General features: G+C 42.5%; 1 protein-coding gene across 2 annotated transcripts in view; it reads right to left on the reverse strand.

Annotated features, from left to right (window-relative positions):
• LOC117346549 (alpha-1,4-N-acetylglucosaminyltransferase-like) overlaps positions 1–23,955 on the reverse strand; it is a 177,817-nt gene that overhangs the window by 141,253 nt on the left and 12,609 nt on the right. The window contains exons 1-2 of one of the 2 annotated variants that reach the window (XM_033916303.1): positions 22,595–22,626; positions 19,426–19,468 (exon numbers count right to left, since the gene is read on the reverse strand). The gene's annotated coding sequence lies outside the window, so the exon portion shown is untranslated. Of the gene's footprint in view, positions 1–19,425; positions 19,469–22,594; positions 22,627–23,955 lie in introns of those variants that run through there. The other variant, XM_033916313.1, reaches the window with a different exon arrangement.

Below are 23,955 nucleotides of genomic sequence, written 5' to 3' on the forward strand. Positions count from 1 at the left end.
AAGGAGCCGCAATCTGCCTCCCTGTCTGCCGTGCTGGATTATCTATTGCACTTGTCTAGGGCTGGTCTCAAATCAACATCTATTCAAGTCCATCTAAGTGCCATTGCTGCTTTCCATTAGCCGATTGATGGCAAACCTCTCTCTGTTCATCATGTGGTTTCCTGGTTTATGAAAGGTCTTTTCAATGTCCATCCTCCACTCAGACCTCCTCTGGTGGTTTGGGACCTCAATGTTGTCCTTGCTCAGTTGATGAAGCCTCCCTTTGAGCCGATTGACAAGGCTCCTTTAAAGTTTCTCACTTTGGAAGGCTGTATTCCTTATTGCCTTCACATCTGCTCACAGGGTCAGTGAGCTGCAGGCTTTGGTTGCGAATCCGCCTTTCACCGTTTTCCATCATGATAAGATGGTCCTAAATTTTTGCCTAAATTTTCAGATTTTCATCTTAACCAATCTATTGTTCTTCCTGTGTTTTTTCCAAAGCCTCACTCTCATCCTGGAGAGGTGGCGCTTCATACTCTGGATTGTAAACATGTGTTGGCTTTCTACTTGCAACACACTCAAGCTCATCAGACTGCTCCTCAACTTTTCATATCTTTTGATCCAAATCGGTAGGGGCATCCTGTTTCTAAGCGTAACATCTCCAACTGGTTGGCGGCTTGTATCTCTTTCTGCTATGCTCAGGCTGGTCTTCCGCTCCCGGGTTGGGTCTCGGGCATAAGGTCAGAGCCATGGCGGCATCTGTTGCTTTCCTCAAATCAACTCCTATTGAGGAAATCTGCAAGGCTGCCACTTGGTCATCGGTTCATACGTTCACCTCTCACTACTGTCTGGATACATTTTCACGAAGGGACGGCCATTTTGGCCAGTCTGTTTTATGTAATCTGTTCTCATAAATTGCCAACACTCCCACTGTCCCCTTTTTGGTTAGCTTGGAGGTCACCCCCTTTAGAGAATATGCTGCCTGCTTGTCCTGGGATAAAGCACAGTTACCGTAACAGGTGTTATCCAGGGACAGAAGCAGATATTCTTGCAATCCACCCACCTCCCTGGGTTGGCTTCTTTGCTAGCTATCTGAACTGAAGTCACGCTGAGGAGACGCGCGCCCTGATTCAGGCAGGAAGGCACACGCGCATGCGTGGTACACTTGCAAGCTTGAAGATCTTCAAGCAAGTCTGCTTGCGAGACTGTCCGTGCAGGGCTCCGTTGATGACGTCACCCATTTGTAGAGAATATCTGCCTGCTGTCCCTGGATAACACCTGTTATGGTAAGTAACTGTACTTTACAGTCTTACTGCAGTCCAGGAAGTGGTCTACTTCAGTGGCTTACTCCAGGATATGGTATGACGCTTTTTCTAATCTTGGTGCTCTCAGCATGCAGTTGACCCATTGTTCTCTTCTTTACCTCAGATTTTGGCTGTCTTATAGGAGGGCTGAAAAAAAGGTTTGGTAGCCAGCTCAGTTAGAGTCCAAGTGGCAGCACTGGCCTGCAGAATTCCTTCCAAGCTGCCCATCCGATTGTTGTCCAAATTTTTGTTTTTTTTAAAGAAGGGGTTTGGTAAGTTATGGCCTCCACACCTGGAGTAGGAAGCTCACTCTAGTTTTCAAGTATTGCAGAGGGCTCTATTTCCGTCCCTATGCAAAGCTATGGTGAAGGATCTCATGTTGAAGGGGTGTTTCTCATGATGATTTTGATGCATTATATTTCTAAGCCTCCAAGCTCTCCCCTGGGATCCATTTCTATGGTTTACAGAAGAGTATTTCAATTTGTACAGTCTCATCATTTCTTCCTTACGTGGTTTCCACCTTTCACTTGAATCAGCCCTTGTTTCTTCCAGCCTTCTGATGTCCAAAGTGACTTTGGGAGACGGTATCTTCAGCCTATGTCTTGGCAGTTAAGACTCCTTGCCCCTGCAAGCACACTCTATTCTGGCATTGGCCACTTCCTGGGCTAAGTTGCAGATTTTTTCTTTGGATGATATTTGCCTGGTCCTTGGTGCACACCTTCATCAAACATTACCGGATGGATGTGGTGGCGTGGTTAGAAAGCTGCCTTTGGGACCTCAGTTCTTTCCGCAGTGGCGTCCAGTTCCCACCAGATTGAGAACTGCTTTGCTACATCCTTTACATCTGGATTGGTCTGCTGCTGATGCCAGGGAAGGAAAAATTGTCTTAGCTGATAATTTTCTATCCCTTAAAAGTCACAGCAGATTAATCTAAGGCCCCACCCTTGTGCTGGATAAGGTTGTCTGTCTCTGTGCATTTGTACATAGTTGTCTGCTTCTTGTTCTAAGGGAGTCATTTGTTGTTAGAATTTCCAGCTGTTCTTGTGAGGAGGGAGTCCTGTTCCAAGCTGGTTTCTTTTGCTTTGTTAGAAAAATACTGAGTGATCAGGGAGCATGCCATCCTATATCACAGATCACAAATTGGTGCTCTCTATTTCCACCTGCTGGTGGATTATCTTAACCCATAAATCTAGATTTTTCCTTGCTCCAGGGCTTTCTTTTATAATAATAATAATAATAATAACTTTATTTTTCTATACCGCCATAATCGAGTACTTCAAAGAATGTAATTAGCATGCTTCCCCCCCTTAAAGTCCATGCACTATTATCAGAATTGTGCACAATTGGACTTAAACAATATTACTCTTTCCCAAAATACAAAGGGCAATTCTTGTAAAAGCCATGTTATTAAAATATATTTAATCTAAAATGACACTTCTTAGAAAAGTATAACTGCTCCATTATATGATTTTCTCTTAATACATCATTGTCCCCTAAATAGTACATGAATTCACTAAACTTATTGGTTTGAATTTCTTATTTTCAAACTATATAGATTCATATTTTATTCTTTTGAGATCTTGCCAGATATATCAGACCTATATCTGGTATAACAGATTGTCAACTGTTGGAAACAGGATAGTGGGCTTAATAGACCTTCTGTCTCTCCCAAAATGGAGCCTATTGCAGAGACTATAGGACTCCTGAAATACTGTAAGTTGTCTTAGTAAATGCAGGTGGATGTAAACTAATGTGGTAAATCCTAGATCAAACTGATTACTGATCAAATTTAAATTATTTAGTTCAAACACCAGTGGAGTACCAAGGGGGGGAGATCCGCCCCGGGTGCAGCCTTTGAGGGGGTGCACAGCCATCCAAGTCTGGGTTGTCCGGTGTCAGTCTGCCGGTCCGCGCAAGGCCGGCAAGATCGGATTGGGGCCATCGGCAGCGTCTGGGCTGCAACGGCGATGAGCGGCATCGGCACCCCCCCTGTGATGGCACTCAATAGCATTGGAGCCCCCCTGCAACAGCACTCAGTGGCTTCGGTGCCTCCTCAAGTTCAGCAACAGGCCTCCTCCTCCCGGCATCAACAGAACTTCAGATTGGCAACACGATGCTCAGCCCAAAACTCCCTCTGACACAACTTCCTGTTTCCATCCAGGCAGTACAGAGGAAAGCTTTGGACTGAGTACCGTGTTGCCAATCTGAAGTGCTGTTGATGCTGGGGGGAGAAGGAGGCCCGTTGCCGATCTTAAGTGTCATCCCGGGGGGGTGCCGATCTTGTTGCCAAAATTGGAAAGGTGAGAGGAAGGGAGAGAGATAGGCCTGTGGTGGATGGAGAAATTGAGAGAAGGGGCAGATGATGGAAGTGGGGAGAAGGGGCAGATGAAGGAAGTGGGGAGAAAGGGGCAAATGATTGAAGTGGGGAGAGAGAAGATGGCAGATGATGGAAGTGGGGAGAGAGAAGAGGGCAGATGATGGAAGTGGGGGAAAGAGAGAGAAGGGGCAGATGATGGAAGTGGAGAGAAGGGGGAGAGAGAAGAGGGCAGATGATGGAAGTGGGGAGAAGGGGCAGACAATGGAAGTGGATAGAGAGAGGAGAAGGTGCTAGATGGAAGGGGGAGAGAAAGAGGGCACATGATGGAAGGAGGGGTGAATAAAAGGAGGGCACATGATGGGGGACAAGGATTGAGTTAGGGAAATACTAGAGGGGGTGAGGCAAAGAAGTGGCAAGCTGTAGGTAGACAGTAAAAAAGGAAATTGATGAGATGGTAGTAAGAACGTAATCTAGATGGATGCAGAAAATAAATTGAAAAGGAAAATGAGGGAAGAAAGGGATTGCAGAAGAGAGTTGTGGGAGAGGGAAGGAGAGGAGAGAGATGCCAGACCAATGGGGGTGAAAGGAGAGATGGAAGGGGGAGGCATACAGTTTCTGGAAGGGGCATAGAAGGAGAGAAGATACCATATAGGGGCAGAGAGATGGCAGACAGTGGATGGAAGGAAGAGAGTAACAAGAAGATGAGGAAAGCAGAAACCAGAGAAGACAAAGGTAAAACAAAAATTTTCTATTTATTTATTGCTTTAGGAGACATGTGCCACTGTTTCTGTGGTGTTGCATTGTATGCAGAGTCCAGCTTCTTGCTGGTTCAATTTAACCTTTGTCTATGTATTTCTATTTTATCCCCCCTTTTACAAAACTGTGGAGCATTTTTTAGCACCAGCTGTGGTGGTAGCAGCTCTGATGCTCAGAATTCTATGAGCGACAGAGCTGTTACTACTGTGGCTAAAATCCACACTACAGTTTTGTAAAAGGGGGAGGGGTTAGTTTGTGATGACATATTCCATACTAGCTGAAGGTGTTTTTTGTGTTCTGTGTGTTCGAAAGACATGGTTTTCTGTTAGGATTGATCTATACTAGTCTTGCTTGTTTAGTTTTACAATGTGTGTATTAATGTACTGCTCACTGCAGTATGTAAGATGCTGCCTTTTCCTAGGTACTCATGTGTAACGTGTGGCTTGTTACTAAAAATCATGTTTTTCGTACAGATGGGGGTGTCAAAAAATGATGGGCCCTGGGTATCACATATGCTAGGTACGCCACTGTCAAACACTAAGCTTCTTGCAGAACACTCCCCTAGAGATATAGATAGATATACAAAAAGAGCTTTTAAAATACATAACTTATAGGACTCCTTTTACAAAGCCGAGCTAGAGCCTTAACGCGCGGAATAGCACACGCTAAATTGCCCCAAGCGCTAGCCGCTACCACCTCCTTTTGAGCAGGTGGTAGATTTTCGGCTGGTGCGCGCTAGTGCTGCCTGATTTCTGATTCGAATCGATTCACCAATTCACTTTGGGTGAATCGATTTGAATCGATGTGTATTTTTAAAAAATCGGCCTCTCCGATTCGGAGCCCAACCCTCTTCCCCGTGCCGGGCTGTCATCGCGATCACGAATCCTGCTGTCGCTGATGAAAGGAAAGGATAAGTTTTCTGTCTCTGTCTATGCTGGAAGTAATCAAATGCAGAATGTTCGTGTTTACTCTCTTAATGGTTTGGGAAGAGGTCATTTAATTTATGTTAACGAAGTTAGTTGTCTGAGACAATGAAGGCTCAACCCCCACAGCTCTTAACACCTTTAAGATTTAAACAATGAAGTACATATCCTGCTCATTCATCCCCCCCCTTTCTGGTGTTGATTACTTCTTTGAAGCCTATGTATCCTGTCACTAGATATGGTCTGTACTTACGTCAACTGCTAATACCACTGAAGATATATAAATGAATGCAGACTGATAATAAAACAGGCAAAATCTCTTTAGAAAACTGTCTACCTATCTTTCTTTCTAAGGGGAATTGCCTCCAGATGACAGAGTGTTTTGCAGGGCAGTTTCGGGACCAAGAAACGGATCTTGTTTGTTTCAATTTGGGGGCTACGTCCGCGATGGACTTGACATTACCAATATTTTGTGAGTATTTCTGAATTTTGAATTCTGTTCTTTAATACTCACTGGTATTGGGCGTCATGTTCCAACCCTTTATTTATATTGTAGGGTTTTTGGTAAACCCGCCGCGGTTACTGTTCTTTTGGCAAGGACAAATATTAATGTGGAGTTTTCGGTAAGCTCCCGCCGCGAAAATAAGCAGCTGCCATTCTTTCGGGAAGAATGAAATTAAGTGAAGACTTTTGGAAAGTCTCTATTGTGGATTTATAGAAACGTCTGCTCATTCTGTCATCTGTACCATTCTTTGCATGCGCTTTTCTCTTCTATTGCTTAGATAAGATTTTATAGAGTATAAGATTATATTGTATATTATTAATGTACCTCGCTTATAAGGTAAGGTAAGCGAAAATTTCTGCATTGTTATATTGTTTTTGTTATTGAAAAAATTCCTGCATTGTGATATTGTTTTTGGTTATGGGTCATAAAGGCACTTAGGATTCTCCCCCTCCTAGACAGATGAGATTTTGTTCACTTCAGTAATAATAATAATAATGGTAATAACTTTATTCTTCTATACCGCCACAATCTTGCGACTCTAGGCGGTTTACATTTAAGAGAGCTGGACATTCAGCGATTTACAATATGTAGAGGGAGTACAGAGTACAGAGACTATTAATAATCAAAATTACAAAATATAATGTTTGCTAAGAATTTCGCAGCGGACCTGTAAAGAAAAATCGCAGCTTTCCTGAAAAAAGGGAAAAAATTACAATGTACAGTTTGTTTAGAGATTCAGAAACAGCAAGAATTAGAATTTCAGAGAGCATTGTGAAAAGAAAGAGTACTTGGTGAGGTTCTGTTTAGGTGATGTATCTGTCGAATAGGGTAGTTTTTATGAGTTTTCTAAAGGCATTGTAGGTCAGTTCGGCTTAATTAATGTGACTGTCTAGCCAATGTTGTTGTTTATTTGCTTGGAGCATGAAGGTTCTGTCCAGAAAGGTTTTGTATTTACAATTGGTTATGCTTGGGTATGCAAAAAAGATAGCTGTTTCTGGTTTGTCTTGTTGGGTTGTGGAGTGCAAAGTGGGTTTGTAGATACATAGGTGCTAGTCCCCAAACTAGCATGAAACATATGCAGGAGAACTTGAATAATATTCTTGCCTCGACTGACAGCCAGTGCAGTGGTTTGTGGTGGGGGTGACATGGTCATTCTTTTTTAATCCATATATCAAACGGACAGCTGAGTTCTGAATAATACCCAAATAAACGATATTACAATAGTCCAGGGTAGAAAGCACTAGTGATTGCACTAGTAATCTAAACGATAGTGGGTTGAAGTATTTTTTGATGGTCTTTAATCTCCATAACATCGTGAAACATTTTGTTGCCACTATATTCGTGTGTTCAATCATAGTGAGGTGTGTGTCCAATGTGACTCCCAATATTTTTATTGTGTTGGTAATTGGGTAATCATGGTCTTTTATATGTAGCGTTGAATTGGCAATTTTATCCGTTGGGCTTGCAAGGAAGATTTTTGTTTTTTTCTGTGTTAAGTTTCAGTTTGAAGTTGCTTGTCCAATGTTCTATTTCGGTCATTATATGAGTAATGTATTTTGAGGTTTCATTTGTTATGCTGTTCACTGGGATTAGGATGGAGATGTCATCTGCATATATGTACTAGATCAGGTTTGGTTTTTGCAGTGGGTGTCCTAGAGCTGATTCTGTGGCAGTCTTTGGTGGGGAGAGGGGGAGGGCAGCCCCTCCTTCTCGTCCTCCTTCTCCTTTATTGTAGTGACAAGCAGGCTGACTAGTTTTCAGCACTGTTTGTGGTTAGCATGGTTATTAAAACAGACAGTCAGAAAGGCATATTTGGGGAATTTACCGAAACAAAATGATAAAGGGTAGAAATACATTTGTGTAATTATTAAAACAGACAGTCAGAAAGGCATATATTAAAAACAAAAAAACATAACAAAACAAATTATAATGAAAAAGAGAGGGAGAAGGATCAAAACAAAAGGGAGGAAACAAAAAATAAATAATCTAGCACTTTGTAGAAAAGATTAAAATGAATAAGAAAAGCAAGGAGCAAAGTCCCATTACAGTCCTTAAAAGGACTATTATACTCCAAATGCGTCTTTAAAAAGAAAGGCCTTCAAGCTAGTTTTAAATTTATCAAGTGATGAACTTTCTCTTATATAATTTGGTGCTGAGTTCCAGACGGTAGGGGCCATCACAGAAAAAATATTAGTATGCATGGTGCCAATGTGTCTTAAAGAGGGAATGGATAGCAGGTTTTGATAAGAAGAACGTAATGTGCGATGGAGGTTGTGGGGGATTAATAATCTGTTGATGAAATCAGGTAGACCGGAAGCTATGGTTTTATGTATCAGTAACATTATTTTATAAGTAAATCGATGATCTATGGGAAGCCAATGGGAGTTAATCAAAAGTGGTGTGACATAATCACATTTTCGAGCTTTTAAGTTGAAATGATTTTAATGGCAGTATTTTGAGTAATTTGGAGGCGTTATCTTTCTTTCTTAGTGATGCCTTTATATAATGCATTGCAACAGGATCAAGATACAATGCAGATAGAATTGGAAAGAGTAAAAAGTGATTTGACAGCCAGGAAAAAAAACAGTGTTAGTGCATAGGGATGTCCTGACTTTCTGTATCTAAATACCAAGGTCACTCAAACCTTCACAGCCCTGCCGGACTCCTATCACTTTCCTGTGGACTCAATTTTGGAGACGCAGGATAAGGGAAAGAAGTCAGACTCTGAATTCAGCTTGAGGTATGTGGCACCTTTGATTTTGGGCACTTGCGGCCGCCCCAATGTTACTACTACCAAAGAAGGTCAGGATAAATTAACTTTAATTAATACAGGGGCCAGAATCAGTTTTACAGATAGAGCAAGAAAAATATGGAAATTTGTGAGATTCAAGTTTCAAGTTTATTTTTAACTTATTGAATAGCTTAATTTAATTTGCTAAGCGATTTACAAATAAAAACAAAAGGTGTACACATAAGCTTATTTATAGTAAATTACATGAGTTTGACATATTGACATACAAACTAACAGATACATAAGGAAGAAAGGGCAGAACTACAATTGTATTAATAAAGCACAAAAGAAGACATGAATGGTGAAAACAATAGGAATGGAGAATAAATAAATTAAAGGCGTCTTTAAAAAGGAAGCTCTTCAGATTGCCTTTAAAATGGTTTAGGTCATTTTCTTCTCTTAAATGCTGAGGTAAGGTGTTCCATAATTGTGGGGCCATTACAGAGAAGATATCATGATGATGAGTTCCGATAACTTTCAGTGATGGAATTGTTAAGAGTTTTTGATTAATGGATCTTAAAGAACGTGATATACTATGGGGATTAAGTAGTTATTAATGAATTGGGGTTCGTTCAAAGACAGTGTTTAAAAAAAAAAACCAAAACTAAAAGTAGGATTTTAAAGGTAATGCGATGAGCAACAGGAATCCAATGTGATTCGATCAGGATTGCAGACAGAGCTTGATAGGTGTTGAAGAGGTTTAATGAAACCTGGACCCAAGAGGCAGGTCTTAGTGCCCATGCAAATATGGATTCTCTACTTATTCAGACTTTCCTTTCTAACCTCCATTCTCCTTTGCAGATTCTAGTCAAACAAATGATTTCAGAATGGCCCACTAGTTCTCGTGCAGAATTTCAGATTGGAAAAAGGAGCAGGTTTGAACCCCCAAACCTCAGATTCCTTAGGCTGTAGCGCTAACCACTACACAACACTCTCCTACGCTTTGAGATCTCTAAGCCTCGGGAAATCCTGCATTATCAGGGCTAGCTACCTACCTGGGGACCGCGCCTGTCCGCTCCTCATGGAAGAGGGGGTCACGGGTTTCGTAGCGGGCAGGCCCCTGTCTCCGATTGAGATGGTAATAATCCATCTAGAAGTACTGGATGTTTTAATTGCGGAGACCCTGGTCACTGGCTTAATCAATGCCCATCTGGCCGGTGCCCAAAGCCGCCCTTCGGACGGACTTTGGTGCAAAGAGGGGAAACCCTGTATACCAGCTGCCCTTGTTATTGTTGACATGTTCTTCTGATAACCTGAAGTTTTTTCCCACTACAAATGAAACTGCTCAGACTATGGTGAACATTTTACTTCGCGAAATCATCCCTAGGTGGGGATGTCCCACACACATCAACTCAGATAATGGTCCTGCTTTCACTGCCAGAGTATGCAAAGATTTAGCTATCATACTCCGCATTGTGGAAATTTCATCTCCCATATCACCCACAGAGTTCTGGTATTGTCGAATGCATGAACAGGACTATTAAAGATAAAATCTGGAAAGCCACAGCTGGCACATTTGTGAATGGAAAAAAATTCCTTCCTATTGTTTAAGCTGAAATTAGGATGTTGCAAAATTTAAATGTGTTTTTCTTTTCTTTTTCTTAGCAGCGGTTCGGATATATGCATGCCCATCCCAGTTCTGGCACAATGATATTTTTGGTGTTTTCCAGGGATCCTCTTTGTCACTGCAGAGATAAAGACGATCCAAAGAGACATTAGCTTTTCTAAATATGAGATGGCTATGCTATGCATTATTTGTCCATATACTTTACTCATGTGTTCATCTCTGTTTTGTTTTTCTATAACAATGTGTTTATTTCCAGAGATAAGTTCAGCTCTGAACACTTGACCGATGGAAGAATAGTTTGAAGCCTAGAGCTATGTGTTTTGTGTTTTGTCTGTGCCATGTGGTCTGTGTTTTGTCTACTTGTTTTAGTTTGAGGGGTACCCCAGGATACATAATATTGGCCATTTCTAGAGCTAGCTCTTTTCCCACTTTTTACTAGCCCAAATGCGTAATGTTCTTTTTTCCCTATAATTTGCATTTGCTAAATGTAGCTTAGTTAGGGGTTATATTTTTAAGAAAAGGTTTTATTCTATATCTATACATGTTTATTCTATGGTGCTCACTTGATATGAACCATTCAGTACACATTTCTGACATAATTTTTTTAATACATTCAGTACAGAATTATGGTCTCTCTGAATTGCCATAATAGTTATATGCAGCACACAAAAACATATCTTTTTGGAATGTCTAATTAAGAACCTTAAGTACTTGAATATTGTCTCTCTTTTGCCATAACTATAACAAGTAAATGTATTAATATTGTCACATGTTGCCACATTCAGTACAGGCAACCTGGTCTCTCTCTCTCTCTCTCTCTCTCTCTCCCTCTCCATTCAGTACAGGCAACATGGTTTCTCTCCCGTTTTCTATCTCTTATTTGGATCACACTGAAGTACAGCTGCTGAATGATATCGGGACTCTTTTCAAATCCCTCCCTGTATGCACAGACATCATTTCATCTCAAGGGTGAACACCACTAGTTTCCAGTGACTTGACAGATCCTGTGCACATTTCATCCCAAGCGTGCATCTCACCAGTTTAAAGAGACTGTAATTCATCTTCCTGCACCCTGACTGCAAAGACTTTAACACAATGTTTCCTGTTCATCGGATATAGCCACCTTCCTAAGAACGCTTTGCTGTACAATTCCACCTATTTAACCTATTCTACGGACATTCCAGACTTTATTTAATATGCTGTACATCTACTACCTCTTGGTATGGGCAATGAGACATTTCATAAGCTGCTGAACTTTATTGAACAACTTAAGAAAACCTCCAAAGAGGTGAATCATACTATCACTTTTGAAAATGGACAGATTGCACAAAATTTGCTCCGAGATTCTCATGTCTCAAGTTTGGGAACTTTTCTTTGATTATTTGCCCACTGCAAACCATGTATTTAATGTTTTAATTCACCCTATCTTAACTATTCTACAAATTTTGCTATGTATTGTTATGATTCTCCTTTGCTGTAGAGTGAAACACGTGTACATTTCTTTTCTCACAAGGTTCCTTCTAGCTTTTAAGGCAGTTATACATGAATTTCCAGTATCTTCTCTGACACTTGCTAATTTGGTTTTAATTTGACATGGCCTATTGCATTACCATTACCATTACCAGGGTCAGAGATAATATTATCCCATATCCCATACTTACATACTCTCTTATGACATCTTTGTACCTTTTTGCCTGGGCCTCCTGAGAAAGTTTCCTGCATCCCTTATGCACCGTTCATTCGCTCAATGACGGGTAAGATATAGATACGACCTATGCAACCTAAGACAGAGGTTTGAACTCATAATGGGAACTGTTCATCTTCATAGCTTGGAGGACAGGGGACGTGCTGATATACTGTTAGAGATTGGCAAGGCATAAGCGAGGCAAGCTGGCTAAGGGTACCACAAGTTTGCTTTCATTTCAAAGAATATGGAAGATGTCAGCATAGCTGTTGCAGGCGTTCAGCATTTTGGTTGGCATAGCTGGTGTCAGCCAAGGCCTATGGGAAATTGTATCAATCTGACTCTGGCATGGGGATGCAGATAGACCCTGAGGGCAGGAAGACGGTTTCAAGTAGTCCTGATTAAATCATGATTAGCTAAAATGTGTTAATGTATTAATCAGAAACTATTGTCCGAGGCATACTGGAAATTTAACTACAGCCTAGTATTCTTTTTTGGAAATTATAGGTATGCTTCACTGTTGCAGCATTAGATTTTGCTTTAGGTGATATTTACTGGCTCTGTGGAGTCCTCCGACTCCGTGTTAAACTACCCAGCCAGTAGATAGGCCAGTGCGCTTTAGCTATACATAGATGAGATAGGGGTTCCAAGAGGGGTCCCAGATGAATTCAAGACCCGAGACCAGGTTAAGGCTAGGTTTGAGTCCCTTATTACTATCAATAAGAATGTTGATTGGATTAATTACATTTATTATAATCAGCAACGCTTTGTTGGGTGTCTGTAAAATTCTCCCCAGTACTTTATCCTGTTGCACCTTTATTCCTGACAATGCAGGTCCCACGGGTAAGGTTACTATGGCCATTAAAAAATTAGAAGACCTCTCTGCTGAACTTAAACGTAATTCTGGTTTATCTAATCCTTGGGATTTGTATTTTATTTGGATGCAGGGGTGGGTGAAAGACCTTCTTATTGTTATAATCTTTATTATTATCTGCACTCTTGTTGCTTATGTAATTTTAGACTGTTCCTGCGCTGTTTGACTCATATTACAGCCCCTAAAACCTCTCCTCAAGAGACATATCTAGAATATCTCTCCCTCCACGCTCATGCTGTGCATTTATGACGTCATTTTCATGACGTAAGAGGGGATTGAAAGGAAAGGGTAAGTTTTCTGTCTCTGTCTATGCTGGAAGTAATCAAATGCAGAATGTTTGTGTTTACTCTCTTAATGGTTTGGGAAGAGGTCATTTAATTTATGTTAACGAAGTTAGTTGTCTGAGACAATGAAGGCTCAACCCCCACAGCTCTTAACACCTTTAAGATTTAAACAATGAAGTACATATCCTGCTCATTCATCCCCCCCCCCTTTCTGGTGTTGATTACTTCTTTGAAGCCTATGTATCCTGTCACTAGATATGGTCTGTACTTACGTCATCTACTAATACCACTGAAGATATATAAATGAATGCAGACTGATAATAAAACAGGCAAAATCTCTTTAGAAAACTGTCTACCTATCTTTCTTTCTAAGGGGAATTGCCTCCAGATGACAGAGTGTTTTGCAGGGCAGTTTCGGGACCAAGAAACGGATCTTGTTCGTTTCAGCTGATGACACCACTCAAATCATTTTTTTTTAACTCTCTCACTGGCTTGTGGATTCCCCGGCCTGACTCGGCACAGCCTGAAGTTAGAAACATAGAAACATAGAAAATGATGGCAGAAAAGAGCCATAGCCCATCAAGTCTGCCCACTCTATTGATCTTCCCCCCTAACTACCCTGTTAGAGATTGCACTCTGATGACCCATCTCCTTAACTCTACCCTCTTAGAGATCCGACATGGGCATCCCATTTATTTTTAAAATCTGGCACGCTGCTGGCCTCGATCACCTGCACTGGAAGCTCATTCCAAAGATCAACCACTCTTTCGGTGAAGAAATACTTCCTGGTGTCGCCATGAAATTTCCCGCCCCTGATTTTCAGCGGATGCCCTCCTGTGGCCAAGGGTCCTTTAAGAAAGAAAATATCATCTCCCACCTCGATACGACCAGTGAAATACTTAAATGTCTCAATCATTTCTCCCCTCTCACTACATTCTTTGAGAGAGTATAGCCGCAATTTGTTCAGCCTCTCCTCGTACGAGAGATCCTTGAGCTCCGAGACCATCCTAGTGGCCCTTCGCTGTACCGACTCAACTTTCAGCACATCTTTACAGTAATGTGGCCTCCAGAATTGTACACAGTACTTTTCTGGAGGCCACATTACCGTAAAGATGTGCTGAAAGTTGAGTCAGCCCAAGTTCTGTGTTTGACTCTGGCCAAAGAAAGTAAAAAAGAAAAACCCCCGAAAAAACAAACGATTTTTCAAACCCTCCCCGTAACACTAGCCTGGATTATCAGCTGCACTGCTCTCTCCTTCCATAGCTTTAGCGAGTCAGGGCCTCTGCTAGGCCGTCCCACCTCCGATGATGCAACTTCCTTCTTCCTTGGAGGCGGGACGTCCTAACAGAGGTCCTGAGGCTGCAGAAGGGAATTGACTCACTAAAGCTATGAAAGGTGCATCTGATAATCCAGGCTAGTGGGAAGGGTTTGAAAAATCACCTGGTTTTATGGAGGGGGGGTTTCTTTTTACTTTCTTTGGCCAGAGTCAAACACAGAACTTCAGGCTGTGCCGAGTCAGGCCAGGGAATCCACAAGCCGGTGAGAGCCAATGGGAGCCTGTTAATTGCTGATAGGAGGCGAGGAGAGGAGGGAGTGGTGCTGCTAGACCTGGGAGCTGAGTGGATAAGGTACTGCTTCTAGTCAGAGGGAAAGGGAAGGGAGAGGAGCCCTGCTAGTCGGAGAGGAGAGGTGCTGCTTGCCCTGGGGGTGGAAAGGAGAGGTGCTGCAGCTAGTTGGTGGGGGAAATGGAAGTAGAGAGGAGAGGAGGGATAGGTACTGTTGGAGCTGAGTGGTGGAGGGAGGTGAGAGGGAGAGGTACTGCTGGATTGGGAAAAGAAGAGAGTGCTGCTGGACTTAAAATGGAAGAGGGAAAGCTGCAGCATGACTGAGGGGAGAGCAGTGGAGGAGGAGAGTGGATGGGGAAGGGGGAAGAGCAGTGGAGGAGGAGAGTGAGAGAGGAAGGGGAAGAGAAATGCTGCTGCTGTACCCAATTGGGGAGAGAGAGGGAAGGAGGGAGAAGGAAGACCAGGAATGGAGAGGAGAGGAAAGAGAGATGCCAAGACCATGGGAGGGAGGGAAAGGAAAGGCAATACTAGACCATGGAGGGAGAGATGTCAGGCATGGGGGGGAAGGAGACAGATGCCAGTCCAGGGGAACGGAATGGAAATGGAAGGGGAGGACACAGATGGAAGATGGATGGTTAGCATGGAGAAAGAAGAAAGAAGCGAGTTATCAGAAGACAACCATGGCGACACCAGGAAGTATTTCTTCAACGAAATGGTGGTTGATCATTGGAATGAACTTCCACTTCAGGTGATTGAGGCCAGCAGAGTGTCAGATTTTAAAAGGAAATGGGATACACATGTGGGATCTCTAAGGGGGTAAAATCAAGGGGGGTAGGTCATTAGAGTGGGCAGACTTGATGGGCTATGGCCCTTTTCTGCCGTCATCTTCTATGTTTCTATGTTTCTATGTAACCAGAGCCTGGGACCAACATAATTTGAATAATGACCAGACAGCAAAAGGTAGAAAAAATCATTTTATCTTCTGTTTTGTGATTACAATATGTCAGATTTGAAAAGTGTATCCTGCCAGAGCTGGTGTTAGACCGTAAACGTGAGCTAGGATTTAACAGAGAGAGGAAAAGTATTTTTTGTTAGTTTATTTTGTTTACACTACAGCGCCAGTGTGGGTAGGAGAGGGCAAAGGGGGTGAAGAGGCTATAAAAGGGGTAAAGAGGCTATAAAAGAAACCCAAACCACAAAAATACTGTATAATACCACTTGTTCAAAACAGTACACATCAGTGTTGCAAGCCCTAAAAACTTTAAGGCTTTTTATGGGGCCTCAGAATCGGAGCCTACGCATAGCTGTTAGATCACAGACTGAAATGATCCGAGTAGTTATTCCACTCCTGCTCCAATCATTGGCTCACTCGTATTTGCTTTTTTAGTTATATTTGCTTTTTTTGTTATATTTTTATAAACATTATTATTTTAACCCTTCACCAATACTGTAAATAAATTAATTCTTCAAAGAGTAAAGTGCACTTGTTTCCAAAAATTTGAAAAAATAGACCAAACTTATCTCATCGCTAGTGGTCTTCACTGTTAAAGTCTTTTTAGACACTTAATGTCATGTCAGAATGCCTCTCTGCCATTCTGACATGACATTAAGTGTTTAAAAAGATTGCTGTGTGTCTTTTTTCTTTTTTTTTTGTAGAAGACTAACCGTTACATCTTTTTGTTTGCAAATAGTTTTGCAGTCATGATGTTGGGATCTGCAGAATGGCAGTCCATTAAATTAATCTGTATGAACATTTCTAATGTCCCTAATAGAGATGTGGTCTGTTAAATTATATGCGCAATACGTTGTTTCTTGTACAAGCTCTCGGGATGCTGAATGGATGGGATCTTATATCTCTATTAGTTTCAGCTGCAGGGCAACTAAAAGATCCCTCCCCTTTGGGCTACCTGCCCGGGAGCTTCCTGTCTTGCTTCAGTTTGTTCCTGCAGCTTCGCTGCTTGGTTTCACAGTTAATTCTGCTCATGATTTGTTTTCACTTTCTAGTCTTATTTTGATTTTTTTCATAGCTTTGTCCACTTGCTGCGGATCAACTCTATTTAAGTGATCCTTCGGCGGGAGATCACAGACATTTTAAAGTTTGTCTGCTTCCGGAGGGTGCTCTGTAAGCCTGAAACTTCAGTAAGCCCTCTGGACAGCCTGCAGATTGAATCGGGTCTCCAGGTTTGGGAGCCATCTCTCCCCTGGCTCGTCCACAAAGGGTAGAGCGCAGGCTGCTGTGGTTTCGAGGAGGTACGTCGAGTTTGGAACCGCACCTCGTGTCTTCCCTAATTTTCCTGAGGGAAATTCCCTAATTTCCCTGTGCCGTTGATTGCAACTTTGAAATCAATGGCACAATGTGCAGCAGCCTCAAAGAAAGCAAACAGAATGTTGGGTATTATTAAGAAGGGTATTACAACCAGGACGAAGGAAGTCATCATGCCACTGTATCATGCGATGGTGCACCTAGAGTACTGTGTCCAGTATTGGTCACCGTTCCTCAAGAAGGACGTGGCAATACTTGAGAGGGTCCAGAGAAGAGTGACGAAAATGATAAAAGGTATGGAAAACAGGTTGGAAAGACTGGGGCTCTTCTCCTGGAAAATGGAGACTCAGAGGAGACATGATAGAGACCTTCAAGATCATGAAAGGCATAGAGAAGGTAGAAAGGGACAGATTCTTCAGACTATTGGGACCCACAAATACAAGGGGGCACTCAGAGAAATTGAAAGGGGATAGGTTTAGAACCAATGCTAGGAAGTTCTTTTTCACTCAGAGGGTGGTGGACACCTGGAATGCGCTACCGGAGGTTGTGATAGGACAGAGTACACTGCGGGGTTTCAAGGAAGGATTGGACAAATTCCTGAAAGACAGGAGGATTGAGGGATATAGATAGAGGTGGAAATAGGTTATAGAAAGAGTATGGATAAAAAAAGGGCTTATAGGGCTTAGACAAGGATCACCTTACAGGCTATAGGCCTGATGGGCCGCCACGGGTGCGGCCTGCTGGGCGCGATGGACCTCTGGTCTGACCCATTGGAGGCAACTTCTTATGTTCTTATGTTCTTATCCTGATGGTCGTGATCTGAGATGGCAGGGAAGTTGAGGTGGCCAGAAGATCTGAAATTCCAGTTTAATCAGCTCCTGAGGTATGATCTCCCTATGCTTGCACTGTGTAATGCTGGCTGACATTGAAATGCATTGAAGAACATGTATATGGTGGGGTCTGTGAGTCAGAGTTTGCTGATTTGGGGGGGTTCTCAATTCGTGGTTTTAGGGGTTCCCCTGCTTGCCTTGGTACCCCCACCTGTAAAATCTTAAAATTGCCATTTTTAGCGTTTTCCTGCATTTTTAATGGCGGTTTTTATGTCAAAATCGGCACCTGTGGCGGCCATCTTGGATTTTCTTTAAAGTTTTTAAAACTTTATTTTTTGGGCTTAGAAGCTTTGTTTTTGCTCCAAACTTCACAGATGGACAACTCAGGACAGGATGGTATATATTCATGCCCTATATCCAGCGTATGCCTTGCGGTTGTGCAGCCGCGTGTTCTGTGTGCTGCGGCCCATCAGGGGCGTTTCTGGTATGTGGATTCCGCACTTTCCTCCTCTGGAGAGGACCTGCTTTCCTCCGTTGCCGCGAGAGTTGTGATTCCAGCATCCGGGATGCCGCAATTGCGTGAGTAGGGCGTTTTCGCATAAACGAAGGCGCAGCTCCAGGGAAAGTCTCATCGATCTTCAGTCAATTTCACTGACCCCCCTCCCAACCCCCTAAAAAGTGACAGTACATACCACGCTTTATGACAGCAGCAGATATAATGGACATTCATGTTTGAGCAGCAAGTAGTTCCTGGAGTAAACTAGAGCCAGATTCTCTAAGCTCCAACACCATGATAAAAAAATACTTTTATGGGAGCAATTTTTGTTTTACTGATGATTCTCATCACAATGGCATACAAATTATATGAATGCTATTTATGCAGAGAATCACAAGTAAAGGGAAGGGAACTGTGCCTGGGACTTGCTCAGAAGAACAATCACTAGGTACAGCTCCTCTCGCCTGTCAAAAATGGGAAAAAAATGCCCACGGCTGCTTCTCTCCCTGCCAGCTCAGCTGCCCAGAGCTCCCCTTGTCTAAGGCCCCTCACAAGGCCACTAGGGGTAGAGACTTTAAGCGCTTGGGTCAATCAAGGCCTTAGACCCCTCCCTGTGCATCCCAGGATGCACTGGGAAAGGGAAGGCCCACCATTTTGAATTGGCAGGCCTGCCAGCAGGAGGTCTGAGCATCCCTCCTATTGGCCTTCTAAAAAATAGGTATGGGGGATGGAGACGGGAACTGTCCACTAGATCACTAGGGTTTTCTCTCGGAACCTTAGTGTGGTGGGGGGTTGTCGGGGTGTGTCTCCAACCTTGTGGCAGGAGGGAGTGGACATCCCTCCTGCCAATATTATGCAAGGGGGGCAACAATGGCAGGGGGAGCACTAGACCACTGGGATTGTTTTTTGGCTTGGAGTAGGGGAATCAGGGCTATTTGTGGTGGTAGATTTGAGCTGCTTTATTTTTCAGTCAGTGCTTGAGCCAATCTATATCTATGAAGCTATTCAACAGCAATGCACCCCGTCCCCACCTTTCCCCACTTTACAGGAAACTGTGGTTAGGCAGTGTTCCTGTCTCGGAATCCACATCTTGAACAGGAATGCCCTCTATGTCCACATCTCCACCTATACCAGTTCCTTCTGGCCCTCCTGCTCAGTGGAGCCCTAAATGACTGTATTTGGTGGGTTAATAAAGCTGAGGGAACTTTTCAATTTTTCTCATTAAATAAGGATTGTCTAGCGGCCCTTTGGGGCATTCAGAAGGGCAATAGTAAATGGATGACTTACAACAAATTGGCTCGTGCCCTGCGCTCATATGGTGAAACAGGAGCTGTAAAAAAGGTCAAAAAAAGTTAACTTATTAGTTTAGTCGAGCAGTTTTGGCCACCTATATTTTTAACATAGCCTTCCCTGCTTGCTTGCCATGCACTGTTAATACTGTGCCTTCCTTTTCCTTTCTGGCACCTTTCTCCTTGCCCCCACGCCAGCATTGCTATTCCCAGTTTTCCCTCCCTGCTATTTTTCCTACCACCTACCGTCATGCTCCGTATGTTTTTCATAGGTCTTCTGTTAAGCCGTTGCATCTGCACTCCTATTATACTGCTCCCCATTCTACCCCCATATTTCTTGCCATTATTTAATGGAAAGTATACACTTCTTCTCTGCACTGTGCCTTGTGCTATGTAGCCTCTAATGATGTCACAATAATGCTTGATTATAACGTTGCTTTGACTAACATACATGCTAACCTTACCCAGCTTTATTTACGCATGATATGTTGTCTTCCTGGATTTTATTACTGTAAGTGGTATTTTCATGTGTAGCAACTATTTTCTATGGGTTTTTGCTTATTCTGTTCTTACGGGTTTATTTTTTTCGCTACCGACGAGAAGGTTCTTATAGCCTTAGTACAGCTCTAAGTCAGTGTTTTAGTGTTATATTTTCAGATTGTCATGCTGCCTATCGGCTTTCTTTGTTTTTCCGTTTATGCTATTTGGTTTACATTTAGCTGTCAGATAGTGTACGGCCCTGTGAAATGCATGTGATTTCTATTTATGGGAAAACGCAAGAATTGTTCTCGTTGCTTTTCTTTCCTGTGCTTTTGTGGTTTCCCTCACAAACTACATACAAAGTGAAACATGTGGGTTGGGTAAGAGGAATGATGGAATGCGGAAGTATATTTTAACTGCGTTTCAATGTTACCATAACCTTTCATTAAAAATTATTTAGCTCATACAGGTTTGCCATGCTATGAGATTGCTTTGTGAGAGAGAGAAAAAGAGTTACAGACAGACTTGGATCACTGTTGTTTTTGTATATAAAGGTAGAGTATGTCGGTGAGAAGGAATAAGAAAACTATCGGAAGTCAATAGAAAGTGTCACGTACGAATGGCAATGAAGGGAAGATGTAAGCATATTATTGAAGTTCATAAAAAGATAGTGTATGTAGATAAGAAGGATGTGTGTCAAGTGTTTGCACAGTGATATATGCCATGATTACGTCTAACTAAACTGACAGGCATCGAGTATGATAAGTGGCAACGTAAAAATAAAACACCCCCTTTTGTCTTTATAGGTCTGAGATTTTAATATGGGCATTTCCCATCATCTCACTTTTTCCCATTACTAAGGATTATTTGTTTTCTAGAGTTAGGAAAAACTGCAGACTTTTACAGTGCACTTTAAGAGAATACCTACTGATTTTTATGAGTACTCTAAAAACATAAACAAGAGGGGTGGCTTCCCGGGTGCCGCCCCCCTCCCCCCCAATATAATGTTTGTCCATTTTTCAGAGCTATAGTCCTTCATGTTATAGCGAGTCATTATCATTTTTGTTGTGTCATATGTCAAATTCAGTGTATTAATAGCCATACACAGTGATGGGACAGTGGATTCGACTATAGGAGCTTTGGCTCTTGGTCGGACTACACATATTCTGAGTGTATGCCTAAGTGTCCTTCACAGTAATTGAATCTTTTTCTAAAAATAGGTTTGTGACCTCTATAATAACTGGAACATATTCCACAGGGTTCTCATGGTCCACTTCTATCCCAAATAGTAAGATTAATTGATATTGTACCATGTATCGAAGTGAAAGTACCTTTTTGCTTTTCATTTCCTATGTCGCAGATGAAAAGTGGAAAACTCATCCCAAGCTAAGTTTTTTGAGTGTTTCAACAGAGAGACATACACTATCCTGTTTAACCCATTATATGCTGTCCACTTCTTGTTAGAAAAATCGTTTGTCTAGCTTTTAGCACTATGTATTGTTCTGTTTGTTTTTCTTAATGAAATATATTATGAGCCAAACAACCATTTATACCCAGGACTTTGCTAGACTTCCCTGTACATTTTATTTTACTTTTTAGTTTTGTATCATCTTCACTTTCATATGTTTCCATATAACCTATGTGTTAATATGCTTAAATTTATAATATTGCCATTCTTTTTTATGTACCAACGTGGCCGCAGGCTCTCAAGAATTGTATAACAGACAGCCTTTCTGATTATATAAGGATTTACTCTTATAAGCTGTTATTGATTGTTAATAAAATATATATTAATTATAACAGCATATTGGGTTTCCGTGAAGTTAGGTATTGAAGATTGTAAACAGGCGGCTCTTCAGTCTGTTTGTAATGGTGGGCCCCGCGTGTCGAGGTTGTCCTGCTTCTGAGACTTCTCTTTCGCGTGGATGCAAGCGGCTAATTCTGCGGCCTATGTGGAGGTACAGAAGATGCCTCCCCTTGGGATGGAGGCTCACTCTCCTGAAGAATGGCTTCCTTGTGAGCTGAATCTCACATGGTCTCGCCTGTGGAGACTTGTCGGGAGGCCCCATGGGTTTCCCTTCATATCTTTTGCAGGTTTTCCAGGCTTGATGTGGCGGCTATGGTTGATACGGTCTTTGGTGTTTCTATTCTTGCGGAGGGCTCGTCGGGCACCCCTGAGTTTTAGGACGGCTCTATGTCCCATCCGTTCAGCAACCTGAGAGCTTGTACAAGAATGAATGATTAGGTTTCTTACCTCTGCTAATAAGAACATAAGCAATGCCTCCGCTGGGTCTGGCCTAAGGTCCATCATGCCCAGCATTCTGCTCATGCAGTGGCCCAACAGATCCTGGACCTTCTTCCTTTTTGTATAGCTTCTCGGGATGCTGAACACCCACCCTTCTGTTTTTTTGTCAGGTGCGCAGGTCGCCTCTTCAGTACCTGGTAAGCTAGATTTCTGTCTTTGACTAGTCTCACTACATTAAAAAAAAACTTCATGCGTATTCCCCTTTGTTGGGTTTAAGAGTTGGTAGGGGTTCCCCGGTGGAGCCCCTTCTGATCTTCAGGCTGTCCCTATTCTAGGATTTTCCTAGGTATTGCAGTTTATGATGATTGCATTCTCTGTTTGTTTCCAGTTGGCCATTGTTGGCCGTAGTTTTTAGTATAATACGATATTGAGCAGAATTTACCTGGTAGCAGGAGTTCCCGTGCCCTCTCTCTCTTTTCTTCGGTTTTCTGTTGTCATAGGTCTACGTGGCTTTTCTACTAACTGAAGCAAAACAGGAAGCTCCTGGGCAGGTAGCCCAAAGGGGAGGGATCTTTTAGTTGCCCTGCAGCGGAAGCTAATAGAGATACAAGATCCCATTTTACTAAAAGGGCTCCTTTTTGAAATGGAAAAATGTCCTAAAAAGGTGCAAAGTGGTAGGCTTTTTTTTGGCGAAAACATCCAAATTGCTATTTTCAATACTTATTTTTAAGACATTTTTCTCCACAGTTCACCTAAATCTCAAGGGGGCATGTTGTGGCATGTTTTGGGTGGGACTAGGATGGGTTTATGATTTGGACTGTTTTTTTCTGCAATAACTGAACATTGTAAAAACATCATGGGCAAAAAATAGGATGTTTTGGGTTTGACCTGTTTCAATAATGACTAAGTGCCAAAAAGGTGCCCAACCTTACCAGATGACCACTAGAGTGATAAAGGCATGACTTCTCCAGTGGTCACTGACCCCTTCCCAACCCCCAAAAAAGTGACAGTACATACCAGGCTCTATGACAGCTGCAGATATAGTGGACATTCCTGTTTGAGCAGCAAGTAGTTCCTGGAGTAACCTAGAGCCAGATTCTCTAAGCTCCAACACCATGATAAAAATAATACCTTAGTGGGAGCCATTTTTGTTTTACTGATGATTCTCAGCACAATGGCATACAAATTATATGACTGCTATTTATGCAGAGAATCACCAGTAAAGGGGGGGGGGGAACTGTGCCTGGCACTTGGTCAGAAGAGCAATCATTAGGCACAGCTCCTCCCATCTGTCAAAAATGGAAAAAAAATGCCCACGGCTTCTGCTCTCCCTGCCAGCTCTGCTGACCAGAGCTCCCCTTGTCTAAGGCCCCTCCCAAGGCCACTAGGGGTAGAGATTTTAAGCGCTTGGGTCAATCAAGACCTTAGGCACCTCCCTGTGCATCCCAGGATGCACTGGAAAGGGAAGGCCCACCATTTTGAAGAGGCAGTCCGGCCAGCAGGAGGAATGAGCATCCCTCCTATTGGCCTTCTAAAAAATAGGTATGGGGGATGGAGATGGGAACAGTCCACTAGATCACTAGGGTTTATCTTGGAAGCTTAATGTGGTAGGGGATTGTCGGGGGGAGTCTGCTGTAGAGGTGTGTCTCCAACCTTGCAGCAGTAGGGAGTGGACATCCCTCCTGCCAGTCTTCTGCAGGGGGCAACAATAGCAAGGGAGCATTAGACCACTGGGATTGTTTTTTGGCTCAGAGGAAGGGAATCGGGGCCATTTGTGGTGGTGGGTTTGAGCTGCTTTATTTT

This window comes from Geotrypetes seraphini, chromosome 1 (assembly GCF_902459505.1).
Source record: "Geotrypetes seraphini chromosome 1, aGeoSer1.1, whole genome shotgun sequence".
Taxonomy (NCBI): Eukaryota; Metazoa; Chordata; class Amphibia; order Gymnophiona; family Dermophiidae; genus Geotrypetes; species Geotrypetes seraphini.